The sequence below is a fragment of the Diabrotica virgifera genome, chromosome 4 (assembly GCF_917563875.1).
Source record: "Diabrotica virgifera virgifera chromosome 4, PGI_DIABVI_V3a".
Classification (NCBI taxonomy): domain Eukaryota; kingdom Metazoa; phylum Arthropoda; class Insecta; order Coleoptera; family Chrysomelidae; genus Diabrotica; species Diabrotica virgifera.
Window position 1 is genome coordinate 117160842 of NC_065446.1, and position 17627 is coordinate 117178468.

At 31.5% G+C, this 17627-nt stretch overlaps 1 protein-coding gene and 1 long non-coding RNA gene across 2 annotated transcripts in view; one reads left to right on the plus strand and one right to left on the minus strand.

Moving 5' to 3' along the window:
• Positions 1-17627, plus strand: part of LOC114334179 (protein rhomboid-like) — a 451337-nt gene that overhangs the window by 74590 nt on the left and 359120 nt on the right. The gene's annotated exons all lie outside the window — the stretch shown is intronic.
• Positions 6374-7079, minus strand: LOC126883132 (uncharacterized). The gene is made up of 2 exons (XR_007697511.1): positions 6723-7079; positions 6374-6598 (listed from the first exon to the last, which is right to left on the minus strand). It is a non-coding gene; the product is annotated as an uncharacterized LOC126883132 (long non-coding RNA).

The window sequence follows — 17627 nt, forward strand, 5'->3', positions numbered from 1 at the left end:
TATAGAAACACTGGAACAGGGGAAGCCTTAATTGTGGAACGTGCCATCCTGACAAGTTTATGATTGTGAAAACTAGCAGGTTGTTTTTAAGTTTATTCAATAGCAAACTTTGTATATTATAATATATGAAAAAATTTTTGTCCGAAAAATATGTTGGGCAGTTGGCTGAAAGACTTTGGTCGATGGCCTTTTAGTACATTGTATCAATAAAGTATGTCTCTCTCTCTCTATGTTGGGCATTTTAATAATTCCGACACGTAGAACATGTCAGAGGATAGGAATTATATTGGTGATAAATAGCAGTCTGATTTTGCATGCTAATGAAAGAGTAGCAAATCAATTGGAAGTTCTGTCCGACACAATACATGAGACGTTTTTGTAGTCTGGCGTTCGAAACCTGTAACCTGTTCAACAATTAAAACTTCCCGTTCCAGTGTTTGTTTTAAATTAAAACATCAAAGTTTGTCCGACTAGACACCGTTAAGCTAATAATAAATTTTCAGCTTGCTATTAATAAACTTTCTTTTGGTATGCAGGATCCAGGCCTATTAACTATTTAACTCGAGCAGATTCCATTTTACCAGCGAATATATATCTCATTCAAAATTCGGCATATCTAGATACTTAACTTAATGAAATCTTACCAGAATAATAAACGTTTACTACAAGAACAAGAAAATTTTGATAATAAATTAAAGATTCGGTCAGCTGTAGAAAGGTTTGAACTAATAAAATGCAAATTTAGAGGATTAAAATTTGATACAGAAAATATTCGATTAACGAACATTGTGTTTTACACAATTTTATAATATAGAAGGCAATAATGTTCTGGATAAATGCAATATTGAGTAGGTATGCTAAATAAAGAAATTAATAATATAACGGTGGGTGAAGAAGAATAAAAAATTGGAAATATTATTGAAAATAACTAATATGGAGTATTATTGTATAGGTACCTACCTACCTATATTAAATTTAATTTTATTGTAGATAAATATTAATTACAAATAGTTGGTATGCAATCAATACCAATTTTTATAAGATTTGTGAATCAATCAAAAACTGGATTGTTGGAAAATAAATGGGTTAGGTACCTACTATACACATATTGTGTTAATATTTCTAGTAACTATATAAATAAAAAAACACAAATAGTTCTAACTTAATTTAGATATTAACTATATATAGGATACATATAAATAAGAACTACAAATATTTACAATAAATTACATACAATAAATATTGTATTTATATTCAATTTTAATTAAATTGTCCATTTTACTTTGAACTTAATTTTAAAGTTGGCGGGATTCAGCTATCACAGCACAATAACAAATTTAAGGCTGAATAAAATGGCGAGCGCTTCCAATCCGATTAATTCAGCGCACCGTTCACTAGTAAAAGAGCTTCCAATCCGATTGCAATCCGATTCCAAGCTCTCTGTTTGATGAACGCAACCAATGATTCTGTTTAATTTCCATATCCGTTCCATACACCTCCCATTAAAATTCAATTCTCACTATACGTTCCGTTTACTTCCCATACCCGTTCGCATATTTACATATACTATACTACGGCACCAGAGTGCTGAAATCGGTTAGCTTTTGATATCTATTTACAGTCGCTACAAACCCTAATTGATTTCGGTACGTATTAAATTATAAGACATCTATTAAATTATGGTGTCTAAGTTTTTATTGCAATTAATATTATTGTAAGTATTGTATATTTATATTTTAATTAATTGCTTGAAAAAGAGAAATAGACATGCCTTATTTTTCTGAAAAATGTCTTTGGCATAGCCAATTAGCCAGACTTGTTTGTGATTGATTGCAGATTCATAGTCATAAATTTCTTATTTTACAACATAAGTCCTACAATATTATTTTTATAGATACATAGGTATAGTCTGTTCGCTAAACTCAGACACAACTGGCTAGTGATTTAAGCAAGTAATTTTGCCAATTTGTTAAAATTGGCAAAAAAATAATTACTAAATAGTTAATAATTACTAAATAGTTAGTAATTTGGCCAATTTTGGCAAAATTGGCAAAAAACGAAAAAACTACCTACTAAAATCATTAGCCAGTTTGTGTCTGAGTTTAGCGAACCGACTATACATTTTGTTGCTTTACTTTTATTTTTTTATAGAAATTCCTATAGAAATATTTCCTAGCATACTTAGGAATGTGTTTTTTGACCCTAACCCGAGAAACAAATAAAACGAAAATTATAAAAAAAACGCCAATGAATAAAAAAGAAATAAATATATTTTATTTTTATTTATTTATAAGTACAGATATAATTACTAGTATACAGTGCGTCCATAAAGTATCGCATAAATTCAATATTAGCTAAATAAACAACATTATTAGAAATTATTGAAATAGGTCGATTTTTGATTTTAATTTATGATTTTTTGGCATATATATCATACTAGTGACGTCATCCGTCTCAGGGGTCGTGTGCTAGCTCATTTGAAAGGCAATTTAATTCTCTATTCAATAATAGAAACATTAACATAATTATTTATACAGGGTGCCAAATTTTTTTTATATTAAATTAATTGACACAAAAAGACGAATGTGCGTAATTTATTTAATTCAAAATACATTTTACTGCTGTCATAAAACAGAAATAAAATGTTTATTTCGCAAAAAACATTGCTTTTTGCTTAAATTAAATGTTCAAAATGTCGAGAGGCAAGGTGGGTGGCAGCTTAAACATTGAATTTAACCAAAAAGTAATGTTTATATTTGAAATAAACATTTTATTTCTGTTTTCTGACAGCACTAAAATGTATTTTGAATTAAATAAACTACGCACAGTTTTCTTTTTGTGTCAATTAATTTAATTAAAAAATTTATTTTGGATACCCTGTATAAATAATTATGTTAAGGTTTATATTACTGAATAAAGAATTGAATTGCCTTATACATGAGCTATCACACAACCCTTATTCTAATTGAAAAAATTATCGATTACGTCATTACATCAAGATGGATGACGTCACTAGTATGATATATATGCCAAAAACTCATAAATTAAAATCAAAATCGACCTGTTTCGGTAATTTCTAATAATGTTGTTTATTTAGCTAATAATGAATTTATGCGTTACTTTATGGACGCACTGTATACGGGTAATTATATCTGTACTTATAAATAAATAAAAATAAAAATATGTATTTATGTATTTGTTTTTTATTCATTATAATTTTTTTTTATAATTTTTGTTTTATTTGTTTCTCGGGTTAGGGTCAAAAAACACATTCTTAAGATCAGGGTCGCCGCTAAAGTGTTGGCCGCCCGTGTGCAACTTAATATTTGCCGCCCCCCCTTTTAACACTTTAGTTGTTTCAACATAGGTACTAGTATTTAAAGAAATGTGCAGGAGATACATTGTAACCGTAACGCGTATATGAATAAAAATTGCTCTGAATTCGACGTTACTTTTAGACCTGGATCCCGCGTACCAAAAAAAAGTAGATTATTAGCAAGCTGAAAATTTGTTAATAGCTTAACGGTGTCTAGTCTGACAAACTTTGATTTATGGGAACACTGAAACAGGGGAAGTTTTAATTGTGGAAAAGGTTAACAATTTTGAAGGTCAGACTACGAAAACGTTCCTTGTATTTTGTCGGACGTTACTTCCAATGGATTTGTTACCATTTCATTAAACTCTCATGCAAAAATCAGACTGGTGTTTATCACCAACTGGGCATTTTACTGAGTGGAACACCAGATCATGTCAAATGACAGGAATCATGTTGGCTAGTAATGGCAGTCTGATTTTTGCATGAGAGTTTAATGAAAGGATATCAAATCAGTTGGATGTTCTGTCCGACGAAATACATGGGACGTTTTCCTAATCTAACTGTTATAAAATGAGTTAGGTGAGCTAACTAGCTAACTAAATGACCATCAACGATTAAATTAAAAACATTTTACTTGAACATAACTTGTATAACTGGCATTATATTTTCTTGACATTGACATTACATTACTTCAATTGTCAATACTGTCAAATACATAAAGTGGCAACTATAGAGCAATATCCACTTTCAATATTGTATATTCTAACACTCTCCCTCAATATGAAAAGTAGATAAGCTAAACATTAGACCGTAACAAAACAAACATTATTTTAAATTCATGGTAGCAGAGCGTGGTTTAAGATACCTAAAAGGTACAAGAACTGTAGGAATTAATTACAGAAAGTCGAATGTTTCTTTAAGTGGCTTTGTTGACTCAGATTGAGCCAATAACAATTCAGATAGAAAGTCGTTTTATGGATTTATTTTTTCATTGGCTAGTGGTCCTACTTCATGGGAATGTCAAAAGCAAAGAATCGTGGCTTTAAGTTCAACTGAAGCTGAATATATTGGCATAACTGAGGCAGCAAAAGAATCGTTATATTTAACGTATTTATGTAGAGAAATATTTGAAAACAATGTGAATTGTAAGTTTTTGTTTGAAGGTTTTCCGATGGTTATATTTAATGATAATCAAAGTGCCATAAAGTTATCGGAAAATCAAGTATACCATAAGAGAACTATAAACATATTCATGTCAAGTATCATTTTATTCGTGAAAAAGTAGCTAACAATGATATTAAATTAAAATATATGTCGACGAATGAAATGGTGGCTGATATGTTGACCAAGTCGTTGAATTTAATACCCTGTATAACATTACAAACCTTTATATTTTTGTGATGGAGAAGTTAACAGGATTTCGCATATAAAATAAAATATAGGGTGTTCCATTTAAAAAACATAAGTTAGGTCTGCCACTGTGTTATCGAACACCCTGTAACATTCTAACTAATTTTGTAATGTGAAGCTCAAAGGTGGCTAAAATTTTTGTTATTAACTTTTATTGCTATCTATTACAATAGCGGAGCTATTGAGCTTTACCCTACTAATCAATCACCCTGTATGTATACACCATACAACATAACTATTCTCCAGAGGCTAAGAAAAGACAAAAAATTATTAAAACTGTAAAGAACACAAAATTGACTTACTTAGACCACATTATGCGTAATAGTAAATACCGACTTCTACAGTTGATTCTACAAGGCAAAATTGAGAACAAGAGAGGCCCTGGACTTAGACGTATATTCTGTCTGGAAGTGGACTCTGGTTTAACGTCAACTGATATATTTCAAGCTGCTGTGAATAGAATAAGATAAATCAATGTCGTCGCAATATTTTGCACTTTGAACCTGATTCATTATGAATGTGGCAAGCGGGATATGTGTTTGAAACTACACTCACCGGCACAAAATTCCGCCACCCAAAATTTTTGATTAAGTTTGATAATTTATAACTTTATTATTTGTACTCCGATTTTTAAGATTCTTGTACCAGTTTGTAGGTACATGTATTGGTATCGTTTGGTATTATTTCGTTAACACAAAAATTTTGCTTGCATTGCATTATACGGGGTGAATGGAAGTGTTGTATTTCCTCATAACTTTAAAACATTCTGTGGAAAAATGGAAGTGCTGGTTTTGTTTTATAGTCCTGTCATATTATCCCGGAGGCATCACTAAATTTTTTTTTGAATTATCCGTATATCTCTTTTCTTGTAAGAGCTGTACCATTTTTTTGTAAATAAAAACACTGATTGACTCATAAAATAGAGGTTGGATTGATAAGATTAGAATGGCCCGCATGCAGCCCAGATCTCAATCCTATTGAGTATTTATGGGATGAATTAAAAAAGCTATTCGCCGTCATTATAGGCCTCCAGAAAATTTGGTCCAGTTATGGCCCTGGTAGAGGAATATCGGGCTATTCCCGAGGCAAGGATAACACATCTTTATTCGATGCCAAACAGATTGCGAGCAGTCGTTGCTGCAAGAGGTGGACATACCCGCTATTGAATTGTTTGGTTTTGTTGTTAATTTTGTTTTGTTAATTTTAGTGAGTTTGATATTTTTAATTAAAAAAACCTTCAAAGCAGTGTTTTTATTTACAGCTCTTACAAGAAAAGAGATATTTGGATAATTCAAAAAAGAAAACCTTAGTGATACTTCCAGGATAATACAAAGGAGTATAAAACAAAATCAGCCCTCAAAATTTTTCCACAGAATTTTTTAAAGTTAAGAGAAAATACAACGCCCAGATAGCACAAAGACATCTTAAAGAAATCTAAAAGATAACTCACTAAAGACGTTTTAGACGTCTTAAAGATGTCTGGTATTTCCGGAAAGATATCTTTACGACGTCTTAAAGATGTACGGATGTTACAAATCCTTACATCTTAAAGATGTCTTTTTTTGTATATTATTAAGGTGTTTAGGATATCTTTCTTTTTAATTTTTTATGAAATATTTTAAATGAACTTTTAATAAAAATAATTAGTTTCTAAAAATACGTTTATTGCTATTAAAATTTTACATGTACATGTAGAATAAGCTTTACCAATTATCAGATTTGCAATTCTAGTATCACAAAACTTTTGTGTTTGCCTTTTTGTCCCAGCCAACTGTACTTAAAGCTTGCTCATTGCTAATAATTAATTTTCCAACTATTTATACAAAATCATAGGCTTTTGCTCCTCCTACTTTAACAAGCTCCGATACCTACCTAAAAAATATATTTTTAAGAGCATATTGTTAAGGTAAGCTGTTGAATTAGGAGACATGCATTTACTCTTGATGACAACGTTAACTTTAACTTTAATAATATAACAATCTAAATCTGAACTTACTGCATTATTAAAATCTGTAGTCTTCTAAATATCCCTCAAATAAAACCATAATATGGGAAATACCACTGAAGTCATTGATGTGAAAAAGCTTTTGTTTGGAGTTTGTCTTTTTGCTACCAGCTCTTGTCTTAAATATTTTACTAACCTAACCTAACTTTTAAATTCGTAATTATAACATAACGTATTTTAAGAAAAAATGTCTTAAATATGATGTCTAAAAGATATCTTAAATTTGGCGTTTTAAAGATATCTTAAATTTGGCGTTTTAAAGATATCTTTTAAAAGTCTTAATTGAGACCTAAGACATTAAGACCATATTTGGTTGTAAATAAGATATCTTAAAGATGACCTGTGCTGTATGGGCGCTTCCATTCACCCCCGCATAATGCCATCTAAGCAAACATTTTTTGTTACCGGAATAATAAAAAACGATATCAATACATGTACCTACAAACTGATGCAAGAATCTTTAAAATTGGAGTACAAATAATAAAGTTATAGATTGTCAAACTTAATAAAAAATTTTGGGTGGCGGAATTTTGTGCCGGTGAGTGTATATTTGAACTGAACATTTGAACTGCAAATAGCAAATACTTAATTAAATTTATATTTTTTTAAGTTCTCGGGAGGTGAGACATGGTCCCCTCTCTGGATCCACCCTTGGTCCAGGTCGGCTTTGGTTTGCACATTCGTTTTCCCCTTTTTGAGGAGGAACTTAATCACCGAACGATACTTTATTTTTTCCATTTAAAAAGTTGTTTGCTTTTGACGGCTGTAAAAACCAAACTAATAGCATTGTTTATCTACTAATTGTTTATCTACTAATTGTTTATCTACATTGTTTAACTAATAGCATTTTATTGGTCTAGTTATACAATGCTAATAGTTTTTTGGCTTAAAATTTTGACAGACGTCATGTCATGAATGGCAAATGTCAAAACCGAGAGCAATTCGATATCAAGTAACGCCATCTATCAAAGGCTATTTTTATAGCAATCTATCCTCGTATAAGTTGATTTAACTTCACCGGGTACAAAAGCTATTTATCCTACTTCTTCCACCACTAGTAAATTATTTACTTAAAATCGGGGACTCATTCGCGGCAGGTGAAAGCCCTTCTTGTGTCTGTCACGCAAAGGCATTGATCGTCTTGTAACTTCACTTCCGGTGGTGTTTTATTTAAGGAAATATGTCAATGAACTTGTGCTAAAAAATAGAATTTGATAATTTATTGCTCTCGGAAATTCCATTACACTAATTACTGAAGGAACGAGTTGGAGGGAGCACCTGCTGTTACCGAATTCGGTCGCTTTTGTAAATTACGTCACCTGTAGCCTTGTTTCTGCTATTGTTTTTACGTTATTGTGCAAATTATGTCCATTTGAGACGTGTTCAGACGTTTTCAACGAAAATTTTTATTTTCGTTTATAAATTCGCAAAGTCTGTTCGTTCGTTCGTGCGTTGCCGTCCCTGCATAGGCGTAACCAGGGGGGGTTTGGGGGTTATAACCCCCCCCCCGATTATTGGGATGTTCTTTGACCTCTATACCAGGGGTGGGCAAAGTGCGGCCCTTTAGACATTTTTTTGCGGCCCGCGAAAAAAAGTAAATTATTTTCATTTAAACATTTTTGTAATTATTGCTAATACATAATAAATAAATATAGATAATACAGCTATTTCGCAGCGGGTGATTTTTGCGCAAATTTTCAAAATAACGCGGGCAATTATTTGAGTTTCCGGCACAGTTTTGTCGGCTCTCTCAATGAAATCCATGAAATTTCAACAGATGGAAATGATATTTTTGTAGTACCTAGTCAGAAACTGTTTGGAAATTTTTAAACTAACTCGTAATCACCTAGTAAACACCTGATGGAGCTCCAAAAAGAGGAGCAAATATTGTAAACTTAAAGATTACGTTCATGAAGAGTCTCCACAACATGATTTATTATTTTGTCACTGCATAATCCATCAGCAGGTATTGTGCAAAAATGTTTTGCAAGTAAACATCGTCATTTCAATTATAACTAATATTTTTGGTTTTATTCGTTCAAGAGGAATAAATCATCGTGCATTCATAGCATTTTTGGAAGAGTTATAGAAACAGAACATACTGATGTTTTATACCATAATCATATTCAATGGTTAAGTTTAAAAAAGGTCAGTGGCGTAGCGTAGTGGGGGCGGCAGGGGCGAGCCGCCCCGGGCGGCACTTTTTAGGGGCGGCAAAATTTAACAATAAATAATAAAAATATTTTGTAAATATTTGAACCATTTTATATTTTTATCGCAACTACAAATTCGGACCGATCGAAAGGAGCACGGAATTTTTCATTATTACTTATTTTGTGACGAATTCGATGAATTCCTTTTCTTTGAATGATATTTTGTAGAGACTGGCAAGAACGTCTATACTGACTTGTCGAAATTCCCCGTTTATGACTAACAATCACCACAACTTTTTTCGGCGCTTTAGAACTTTGCTATTCTTTTTTTCCTCATCGACACATCGTGGGAAGTTCTGATAGCAGCTAAAGGCAAAAGAAGGATTCAAGACACGCGGTGGAGTGCAAGAGGCGATGCCGTAAATGTGACATGGTATTATGACAAAGACATTCTCGTCACTTTGGAAAAACTGACAGAGGCAGGTGAAAGCTTAAACACTAGGAGAGATGCAGGTGCTTCACTAGTTTCGATGCAGTCATTTTCCTTTCTTTGTTTTTTGGGCCTGTGGCAACCGATGCTACATAAAGTGAATGATGCACAAAAATATTTACAAACAAGGGGACTTGACATAAGATTGTGCGCTCAGAAAGTAAATACATTGCAGATGATATTGACAGAGAAAAGAGAGGAATGAGCAAATGGCGCTGTAGGTAGGTTATGCAAAAATATGTGTGAAGAACTTGGAGTTTCCATAAAACCTCGGAGGCGCATAACAAGAAAGAATATTTTTGATGACAGAACTAGAGGTGCTAACTTGTCTTGTGAAAATGAGTTGAGACGAAAGCTGTTTTCTTCGTTAGATAGAGATAGAGTTATTTTAGAAATTCGTGAGCCTTTTTAACAGCAACATAATTTAACGGATAAGTTTGTTCATCTAACGCCGGCCGGCTATATTATTAGATCCAGACAACACTGAATGTAATCTAGACTACGCATCTGAAGAAATTGACGAGCAGGGTTTCAAGCTTGAACAACTTCGACTGCGGGCTTTCGTTGCTGCTATAGGCAACGAAATTGATTAATGCAGACTCGCTTGAATTATTTAAATTTATTGTTAAATCCAAGCTGGAAGATACTCTGCCGAATATTTTAATAATGTTCCGAATATTTTTCACAGTTGCTATAAGCAATGCCAGCTGTGAGAGGAGTTTTTCAAAATTGAAATTGATTAAAAATTATTTAAGATCGACAATGAGTACTCTAAGGGTTTGCTCACTACCTACGGAGAGCAATGGATTGTATTATCGCTCCGACCCTTGCTCCCTGGTATTTATATTCGTGAATTCTCGCATTTAAAATAATGTATTTATTTTACATAGCGATCAAAACTATGTTATCGATCGCTATGTAAAATAAATACATTATTTTAAATGCGAGAATTCACGAATATAAATACCGGGGAGCGAGGGTCGGAGCGAGGATACAGTCCTTTGGTCTCCGTAGTGAGCACACGCTCAGACTAACTAATTTGGCTATTTTGTCTATTGAGCAAGAGGTGTGTGATGGGATAGACATTGACGGTGCAATAAAAGACTTTGCTCTTAAAAAAAAGTAGACGTATAAATTGTTCATTGAAGAAGCAAGTTTTGTTTTTAATTCTAACAAATACTCATATTACTTTTCAATAAAAATAAAAATATAACATTATAGTATAGTCCTGTCGCCAGGGGGGGTACAACGGCCTCGTTAATTCAGATGGACTTACTCAAGTTTTTTTTATGTATTTTGACCCGTAGAACACGAATTTTTTGGGTAACAGTTGATCCGGATGTCGATAAGATTGTTATAGACCAAGAACTTGAGGAATCAAATAACAGCGATTTTTGGCAAAACAAAACAATATTTTGTATTTTTTGGGCAATTTTAAGTAAAAAATATTTCTACAAGTTTTTTCGTAGGATGCACAGTTTTCGAGATAAACACGGTTGAACTTTAAAAAAATCGAAAAATTGCAATTTTTGAACCCGAATAACTTTTGATTAAAAAATAAAATAGCAAGTCTGCTTACCGCATTTGAAAGTTTAAGTCAAATTATATCGGTTTTGATTATTTGCATTGGTAAAAATTTATTTTTTTATTGTTTAACAAAGCTATAAACACGTAGGGTTTCCCGTGCTTTTACATGCGTTTTAACGCATGTAACGTAGAAATAGTCTTGATTGCACTAGTACCTATTCTACCTACTCGTTCGATTTTAAATGAGAAATCATAGAAACATCACTCACGCACTAGTTGTTTGTAGCTTTGTTTAACAATAACACAATAAATTTTTAGCAATGCAAATAATCAAAACCGACATAATTTGACTTGAACTTTCAAAGGCGCTAAGCAGAATTGCTATTTTATTTTTTAATCAAAAGTTATTCGGGTTTAAAAATTGCAGTTTTTCGATTTTTTGAAAGTTCAACCGCGTTTATCTCGAAAACTGTGCATCCTACTAAAAAACTTGTAGAAATATTTTTTGCTTAAAATGACCCAAAAAATACAAAATATTGTTTTGTTTTGCCAAAAATCGCTGTTATTTGATTCCTCAAGTTCTTGGTCTATAACAATCTTATCGACATCCGGATCAACTGTTACCCAAAAAATTCGTGTTCTATGGGTCAAAATACATAAAAAAAACTTGGGTAAGTCCATCTGAATTAACGAGGCCGTTGTACCCCCCTGGCGACAGGACTAGTATCGTTCCAGTATTAAAAATTGATTTTATTTAATTTTGTCGATCGTCAAGGTGTACCTAATCTTAAGTGACAGGTACCGGTAATACCTAAGTTATATCAATGTATCTAATTAGTTAAAGTAAAAGAATTTTTGTATTAATAAACGTGATTGTAAAACTTAGATAAACTTTTTTATTTAAAATCCAACCTGTATAATGCAAAATAATGATAACTGTTCTCGCCGAAAAGTTCTCTATAATTAATGTATGTAATGTATAGTATACAATAAATTAAAATACCTAATAAGAGGGCGGCAAAATTGTCTTCCGCCCCGGGCGGCCGACACTCACGCTACGCCACTGAAAAAGGTTCTTAAAATATGCTGTGAATTAGGGGAAAAAGTTACTTTATTTTTAGAAATATAAAACTGCGACCAATTTGCTAAATTTATTTATAAGTTTTCAACTCAAATGAAACTTTTAAAATGAAACTCAAACTATTAATTGATCATACAAAAAAGGAAGAATTCGTTCAATTATTTCCCTCATTAAAATCATTAAATAATGTACCATAAAATAAGTTTAAAACTTATGAAGATAAACTTTGGAATTTGAAAATTGTTTCAAAGATTTTAAAGATATATTTTTCATTACCACCTCCAAAAAACCTTTTTGCAATTCAAATTGATTCGGTACCAGTTTACATTCAACCAGAAAATAAACCACAATTTAAGTTTGAAATTAAAAATTTATTTGAGTTTCGATTTCCACGAATAAAAACATACAAAACGATTCAAAAACATATTTAGATGTTCATCACTTTACGATTTGACAGACAAAAAAGAAATTGAAAATAAAAAATGTCAAAACTTTAAACGCGTTTTTCTCAAAACTGCTTTTTTCAAAGGCGGTTCACGGGTTGTAACTCAAAAGATACTTGATAAATCCACCTGAAATTTTTTATAGATTTTTTTAGACATTTCGTGAGGTAATGCTGTCGAGATATTTTTTCTTTAAGAATAATAAATAAGTTTGTTTTACAAAAAATTTTCTTATTTTGACTTCTGAGTGATATCAAAAACTCAACAATCATTAAAACTAAAAAAAAAACTTGACAGCGTTACCTCGACAAACTCATAAGCTAATAAAATATTTTTGAATTTTTTGTTGATGTCTACTGCAAAATTCTTTTTTTTTGAGATGTCTGTAAAAATGTGTCACCGTTAACTTATTTTTCAATATTTAGTCTAAGATTTTTTTGAATATTCTTTGAATTGTACCGAATATGTTTATTTAACTTAAAAATAAAATAATTCTACCATAGTTTCAAACAAAATTCACAAAAATGTGCTTGAAATGTTGATTTCAAACTATATCCCCTCCCCCTTTAAACAAAATTAGTAAAGAGTTAAAAATTCGAACATGCTAAGGTAACAAAAAATATTCCGGCCCTCGGTAATAGACCAAAAACATTTTGTGGCCCTTACTAAAAAAAGTTTGCCCACCCCTGCTCTATACGCTTAACACCATACCCCTCGGAGACCTTCCAGTAGTTGTAACCCCTCTTCCCCTTAGGATTATCCTGGTTACGGCTAAACTAAGCGAGATATGTTGCAAAAAAAATTGATGGCTGATGCATTTTAAGAAAAAATGAGAAGTATATTTAACCCCTCATCCACCAGAATTTAAATTCATCGTTTTCTTTCTACAATACCTTTTATTATAGTGGTATTTCTATGTTCAAAAAGTTAGACAGGTTTAAAATGAATGGTTTTTGAAAAAAATAAGATCAAATTGTAGAGTGCATTTTTAAATTTTCTTAAAAATCTTAATTTTTCTCTATGTAACTCGAAAATGATAAGAAATATTAAAAAAATACCATACAAAAATGTAAGGTTTTTTTTGGATAAAAATTTAACTTTTATTTTTCATTACTGTATCTCTTATCATTTTCAAGTTACATGGAGAAAAAGGAAGATTTTTAAGAAAATTTAAAAATACGCCCTATAATTTTGATCTTATTTTTTTTTCAAAAACCATTCATTTTAAACCTGTCCCATTTTTTGGACATAGAAATAACACTATAATAAAAGGTATTGTAGAAGGAAAACGATGCATTTAAATTCTGGTTGATGAGGGGTTAAATATACATCTCATTTTTTCTTAAAAATACATTAGTCTCGCACATAGTCATACACATATCTCGCTTAGTGTATACACCTAAAATCGACCGTTTCTCTGTTATTTCAAGTTGAATACACCGATTTGAGCATGCACCAAAAAAACAGATTTTTTCACCTACCATATCTCTTTTGTATTATAACTAGAAGACTTATGAAGGAACGAACCTCTTTGTTTTTTATAAGCTACAACAATGATTGTATATCGTCTTTTTTAGTTAGATACATAGTTTTTAAAGTAGTCGCAAAAAACCGGTTGAAAAGGTGTTATGTTTCAATGAAAATGGCCAATTTTCAACCACGAATAACTCAAAAAGTATTGAGTTTTCAAAAAGAAATTACAGAACAGTTTTTGCTTAGAATTAGGTTGTCAATTTTAATCAAAAATATTTCCACCCACGAGAAGGGGTGGTAACCGCCCCCAAGATAAAAGCGCCATGACATATAGGGTAGACTTTTAATTAAGAGATAAGTAGAGGGTATTTCCAAGATTTCATTAAAATCCATGCAGTAGGATAGAATTCGGAGGTAATATCCTGTTCTTGGTCTCATTGACTGGCGTATACGTAAATAAACAAAGTTTTCGTTAGGATAACTCTAGCATTTTCAGCTTGGTTCTACTATTTTTGTCCTGAGTAGACAGAGGCGTAACAGAAGCCCCCGCAGCATGAAGCTTGCGGGGGGGCCCCAATACGTCAGGGGCCCCATCTTGTCGTCTAATATATGGAAAAATTTGTTATTGTTATATTATTTTACGCATTCATACGCATCATTGTTTAAGCAGTGTAGTATTGAAAATACTGCCCATCAGATAGATATAAATGTTATGTATTAATAAAATTGTAGATTTATTTATATTCGCTGATAGTAGTGCACTAAGTTATTCATCTCATATTGTTCTATTTTACTATATACCACTAAAGATGAAAAATGTAAGTAATCATAAACAGTGCATTAATACACTAATAGCCCAGTAAATGACCGTTTTTGAGTGTAATTATCAGCGTCACGACGGATTTGCTGGTCAATTTGGATTTAGGTTCTACTTACCCTCCACTTCAAAGTTGGACTTTTGCCGCTGGTTGCTTTTACTTGGTTGGTGAAAGTCACCCCTTCTCGTGGGTGAAAAACATACGTTTAAAATAAGTCCGGAAATGGATAAATTGACTGATTATAAGCAACTTTTGTTCTATCGAGTTTCCTTATCTAAGTCAATACTTTTCGAGTTATTTGCGAGTGAAATTGTTTATTTTTCAACAAAAAAAAAAAACACGTTTTCGGGCGCTTTTTCGGAAATAACTCAAAAAATAAGTATTTTATCTAATTAAATATTATCGAAACATTATCAAGAAAATATATTTAGTAAAATTGTAGCTTATAAAAAAACAAAAAAAAATGGTGTACTCATGAAGTCTATCGACGAAGTAAAAGCAAAGTTGTAGCTCATGAAAAATTGTTCTTATTCGTCCAATTCCAAATCGAATATGTCAACGTGAAATAACCAAAAAATGAAGCACTTTTCGGGAAAAACTCATTAAAACTATTTTTAAATGTTTAAAAAAAGTTTTATTTTAATTTTTAATAAAAGTTTCTAGCATCTTAAGTGAGTTACTCTCAAAATAAAGTTGGCCCCTTTTTTTGGTAAAAAATTGTGAAAATCTCCCATTTTTAGCACCCTAAAAAGCACTCGTTAGCGATTTACCATTTACTTTATATAGGTATGTATTGTTTAAAATCATCTGTAAGTTTGAGAGGTTCAAAGTTCTTATTTTTGAAAAAAATTGGTTTTATAGTAAAAACAGTTTTTTATTTTGGGCAAATGTCCTTTTTTCAAATAACTTAAAAAGTATTAGTGATACGAAAAATCTCAAAGAGTAAAGAAATATACGTTGTGCTTTTATAAATATTTTGGATATATTTTATTTTTCTGTAAGACAAAAATTGGTTAAGATATGGCTGTTCAAAATTTGCATATATATGTACTTGTGATTAGTGATTCGTTCAAGCCCTTTCAACTAGAACCCTTTCCAAAATAAATACTTTGAATCGGTAAAACTTGCATGTTATTATAAAAACAAAGCTAAGTAATTTGTAAAGCGGTAATGATTAGTTTCATTTGGGGTGCTAAATAGGGGGAGATTTTCACGATTTTTTTTACCAAAAAAAAAGGGGTTAACTTTATTTGGAGCGTAACTTGCTTAGTTTTGATGCTAGAAACTTTTATCAAAAATTAAAATAAAGCTTTTTGTAAACACTTTAAAAAATTTTCATGAGTTTTCCCCGAAAAGTGCTTCAATTTTTGGTTATTTCACGTTGAAATATTCGAATTGGAATTTGAAGAATAAGAACAATTTTTGATGACCTACAACTTTACTTTTACTGGTCGATAAACTTCAATTTTTTCATTTTTTATAAGCCATATTTTTGTTAGTGGTAGTGTAGACAGTTGTCTCAGATTAGCGAATCGACTATAAGTAAGTATATTTTTTTTTCGAGCAAATACTTACTTTTTGAGTTATTTACGAATGCTATTTACGAAAGACCGTCTGTAAAGGTGTTTTGTTTATTGAACAATAAACATTTTCACTTGCAAATAACTCGAAAAGTATTGACTTGACCACTTCGGTGGTGACATTGAAAATTACACGGTATCGCCGTATTTCACGTTCATTTATTGGACTATAACACATAATATAAGTTTGTGTTACACAAGTCACATTTAGTAATTTTTTAAGGGGGCCCCATTTCCAATTCTGCGGAAGGGCCCCGACGGAGTTTGTTACGCCACTGTGAGTAGATCTTCTTTCTCATTTTTTCAACATCCACCATTTCATTTTTGAGGATCCTCTTTTAATTCGCTTTTTTATTACTTCGACGCCCAGCACAAGCAACTTATTTTGTTGGTATTTCGCTGTATCATTACCTTGTATTGCCCTTTCCACTGTCCATTGATTCCTGAGTCCTGATTTTCTCTTTAATTCTTTATACTAATGTATATGCTTTAGGTACATAGAATACAAGCTCATTAAAACTACGTTGAATAATAAAATGTACTTCAAATCATAAAATCTCCTCAGACACGTCAAATTTGATTTTGAGTTATTAGTCGTACTACCTATAACAAAATATAATAAAATCCATCCAATGCACGGTTGTTATATGTGTTGCCTAACTAGTATGTAACGCTTTTAAGTTTGAGTGTTCTAAAGTAGGATAGTAGGCTCCGAGACTAGAAAATTTAAACCGAATATAACAAAATTCAGTTTGGCAACTTTGTGTGAATACCAAGTTTTCTAAGATATCAACAGAACCGTAATTTAGTCCAGACGAATTAATATACTTTTTTTACCAACAAAAATGAGATGTTTTAACAAACAATGTTTCAAATGAAGGGGTTAGAAGTAAAACCGCCCAAGTGCAATTTTCACGAAAATGACTTTATTGCTGTTTCACGTTCTGAATATCTTATATTGTTTGGTAGGTAGTAAAATCGACTACGCTCTAATCCTACTTTATCGCCATCTTTCGATAAATAGAAAAAACAACCAAAATGAAATTCACCAATCGTTAAGAGCAGAAATCGCCTTAGTGCACCTAGGCTGTTTTACTTCCAAACAAGCGACTGGAAATAAATATATTTTTATTACTTATGTTGTTTGGGTTTCACTCAACGGTTTGGATTTGTTTATGGAGTGTATGTTATACTACACTAGTAGACTAATAGCAGTGTTTTAAGTGATACTATTGTTTGCAGAAATTATATATTTTGTCATTACAATATTTGGATGATGTTTTTGAGTCAGGTAAGTTACAATGATTTTTGGAAAAAGAGAAAATAAGAAT